At 35.5% G+C, this 4,126-nt stretch overlaps 1 long non-coding RNA gene across 1 annotated transcript; it reads right to left on the bottom strand.

Moving 5' to 3' along the window:
- Window positions 1–228: 228 nt before the first annotated feature.
- LOC131017225 (uncharacterized) lies at window positions 229–3,116 on the bottom strand. Its single transcript, XR_009099485.1, has 3 exons — window positions 2,974–3,116; window positions 1,054–1,120; window positions 229–454 (listed from the first exon to the last, which is right to left on the bottom strand). It is a non-coding gene; the product is annotated as an uncharacterized LOC131017225 (long non-coding RNA).
- Window positions 3,117–4,126: the final 1,010 nt, after the last annotated feature.

Genomic DNA, 4,126 nt, shown 5'->3' with positions numbered 1-4,126 from the left:
TTGGCAAAATGATACAAGCTCTTCCGGAGCCTTCAATGATGTTTGATGCACCTGATATTGTTGTCACAGCCCGCCCTAACTAGGGATAGTTAGGCCGAGTGATCCACGACTAGGGATAGGGTTAAAGAAGAAGGGGAAGAAAAGGGGCGTCATTTATAGCTGTAAAACTTACTCATCTTAATAAAACTCGTCATTTTTATTCATTAATACTCAATTGAAAACAGCCTATGAAAGACAGCATAAAACTTATTTAATATCATTAATCAAGTTATACATCATATGAAACCATTCTCTTAAGACTCAAAGTATGACATAACATACTATAACATCAACAACATCTTGCAGCGGAAAGTAGCTAGACATATGTATGAAGACATATTCTAGACAGGTTAACTATTTATTAACAACCCTGGAGACTCCGCTCATTGCAACACCATCATCACATCAGCTCAACCTGCACATTTAGAAAACATATGCAGGGCTGAGTACAAAAGCACTCAGTGGGCACGTATGCCTAGGTATAAAAATACATGCTTCAAAATTGTAAATTGTCATGCCATCATAAACAGTACAGCAAGGGAGTTTTTCGCTAAAAAGGCCCAAGCTTACTAAATTCATTTGTGATTCTTAAAGTTCGTCTGCAGACTAAGTTCTCTTGTAATCTATCATATCTGGAACTTTGTGCCGGAGAGGTGGCCACCTCTCACGGTCACTTGACCGGCCAACCCGCTAGATGACTCACGGTCACTGGTGTACACTAGTCCTGGCAGGATAGCTATCAACTGCTCAGAACCCGAATTCGATTGCATCATTGGCAAAGCCAAAGCAGATAGATATCATACTAAAATTGAAACATTTATGGCAAGACAATACTTGAAATAACTTTAACTCAAAGATTTTGTCATGAAATAACTTTCTTGAATGTAACATTTAAACTCATTTGATATATATGAAACTGAAATTAACAGTTAGATCATCTCATGCATTCATTCGTATAAGAGGCCTACGACACGCAGGGGATCTCTATATACGTATAGTAAAAGTAATGCCCACCTCGTTGTGTCTCTGTATCAATGAGTAACGTCACTCTCTCCCTCAAGTCGTTACTTCCCAAAAGGACCTTCATCGTTATGAAGAATTGGTGAGAAGTTATAAAAGAAACCTCGATCAATAATCTAATCTCTTTTATGAAACATTAGTATCTCTAATGTTCATCTCTCTTGATTGTTAATCAATATAACAATTATTATCTCTCGTCATTACTCATTAATTATAACATCCTTATGTTATAATTAGCAGCTCTTCAATTAAAAGAAATATTTAACACATCGAAAAGTCCACTTTCTTAGCAGATCTATTCGCTCTCATCTCGTCTAATTAACCAATTAGAAGTTAAACTATCCATTAGGCATGTATTTGAGTCACGGTTCAACAAGAATTGACTATGCTCAAATCCTAATTTCACTAAAAATTTCGGCATGACCTATTCATATATAATGTCAACCACGAGATTTCAACGCGTGAATCTCACTACGTGAACTCGTCTCTCGACTCAAAACTTAACATCTTGATATCTTTTCAACGCAAACCAAACAATTCAAAATCATCAAAACTCTTTATCAGTAAACTATCATTTATACTCGACACCAATTGTTCGAGTGTCAGATACCAACATTTATGTGCGTTAATCATAACTCTCACAACTCACACCATTTAGTCATATCGTATCATCCATCAAAATAAATATAATCAAGTTGTTTTCTAGAAAGTTTTGCTGTTTTTGTGTCATCTTTAAAAATTCATAACAACCAACTCAATCATCATAAACTCTCATACCAATTGATCTCAAAAACTTCATGAAGTGTAGTTCACTCTAAAAATGGTAGTTAACCAAAAAGGTTAAAGGTTTTTGGAGATATTGCTCTTTTAGTGCAGGCTGTCAAAGATTGACAGTTTCTGCCAATTTTGTTTAGGCCATTAGAAACCAAGGCAAACCTTAATAAAATTCCATCAAATTTAATCATCCAAAACTAAAGGTATCCTTGAAGATTTGGTTAAAATTTCACAAGAGAAAACGTTCATATGATCTGCCAAATAAACAATGAAACTCATACACTTTTACTGTTGGACAAATATGACAGCAGAACAGGGCATTTTTGAAATAATAAACTGCTCTGTTTCAGAGGTCATAAAAATCGAAATCTTATGTTTTTAGAAAAGTATTGAAGTCTAGTTTCGTTTAAAAAAAACGGTGATGCAAAATCCTTCATGGATTAATAGATATAAACGTTTTTGTGAAGTCTACCAATAGTTGACAGATTCTGTCAAGGATTTTTCAAAATATCTTTAAAATAGCAAACATCATCCAAAAGACATGAAATTTTGCAGCAACGAAATACACATATCATAGATAAACATACTAAAATTTCAGAGCCATCAAGCAATGAAAACTCATCGAAACATAAGCTTGAAACTGCTGTAAAATTTTGACAGAATTCCAGTTTTAATTTCGTTCAACAATTATCATCCATAAATTGTAAATCAATTAGCATGCTCATGTGATATCGTAGAACACATATACGCAATAATATTCATTATGCAACGTCTCAAACTTCACGAATTTAAATAATCATACTCTAAAAATTTATACAATTTTCGTGCTTGGAAAAATACGAATTTAATATATATCGATTCTAGCATACCCCTAAGCACAAATATCAAGTCAAAACGATCAAACAAAAATCGAAAGACAAGCTAATATGTGAAAAACGGGGCTGCCCTCATGGGTTTCATAGCTACGGTTCGTTCCGTTCTTACTCCCTTCATTAAACATGCTCAACATCTACCCAAGAACAACATACTAAAATTTCACGACGATCCGACGTCGTTTCAAAATAAAGTCGAGAATCGACGTTTTTTCGACGTCGATGAAAATCGAAAATAAAACCATCAAAACGTAGGTAGAGATCTTACCTACTTAGATACATGATCGAAAAGATGATCGGCGCTCGTCTCGGTGCTCAAATCGGAGGTCAAAAGCTCCGTCCAAGCTTAAATGGAAAATGGCGTGTGTAGTGTGTGTTTTAGGTGTTGTGTGTGTGAATATGTGAGTTGTGTGTGTGGTGTGGGCTGATATAGCGTGAGTTAGGTGAGATAGAGGGATAGTGGGCAGTTGGGGGGGTGGTTAGGGGTAGGGTAGGTTAGATATTTAGTCGTTAAATATCTCGTTTCGTCTCGTCTCGTCTCGTCTTAACGACTAACTACCCATACTCTTCGTTACTCGCCCTCTCAACTCCTACTCACTTTCATTACACTCGTAATTCTATATAAATATAGAAAACGCATGCCCGTTCTCGAAATTCTGATAAACGAGCTCGGTTCGTTTATCGAGAAATCCCGATTTACTATTCACTCGTCGTCCAAAAATAAAAACTTTCATTATTGGACTCGTATCGAAAAACTAAGAATATTTCTCGACGACGTGCACGTAAGATTTTGAAAGTCGACAAAAAGACGAAATAGCAGTATTTTACTATTCATCGTCAAAAAGTCGAAATTTTCAAAAACATCTTAACGGACTCAGATCTCACTTCCGAGTTCACCGTTCTCATTCAAATAATTATCTCGAATTATTCGAATACTCAAACTCAATTTCGGATATAAAATCTCACATCATCCAAACATCATCAAAAGAACATCTCAACATCTTAAAAATAACAAGGGAACTTCATATAACTCCTCATCTCTTTACAAAGTAAATCAAACAAGGGATCTATACCCTAATTACTCAAACTTAAGCAATTAAACACGTCATCAAAAGCCCGGGTGTTACATACCCTCCCCCTTAAAATAAATTTCGTCCCGAAATTTGTACCTCTTGTAAATGTTTCGGGTACTTCTCTCACATCTTATCCTCAAGCTCTCTTTCCACTTCTTTCTAACTATCATATCTCCATTGGACCTTATCCAATGCAATCGACTTATTACTCAATTGCCGAATTTTATGATCTAACATCATCTGAGGTCTCTCTTCATAACTCAAGTCTGGTTCTAAGATCATTTCTTCTTAGTAAACCACATGGTTTGAGTCGAAAATATATATCCTCTCAATTGTGACACGTGAAAC

The sequence above is a fragment of the Salvia miltiorrhiza genome, chromosome 3 (assembly GCF_028751815.1).
Source record: "Salvia miltiorrhiza cultivar Shanhuang (shh) chromosome 3, IMPLAD_Smil_shh, whole genome shotgun sequence".
NCBI classification, from domain to species: domain Eukaryota; kingdom Viridiplantae; phylum Streptophyta; class Magnoliopsida; order Lamiales; family Lamiaceae; genus Salvia; species Salvia miltiorrhiza.
The sequence above is the reverse complement of the archived record's forward strand: the minus strand, read 5'-3'. Positions and strand labels throughout refer to the sequence as shown.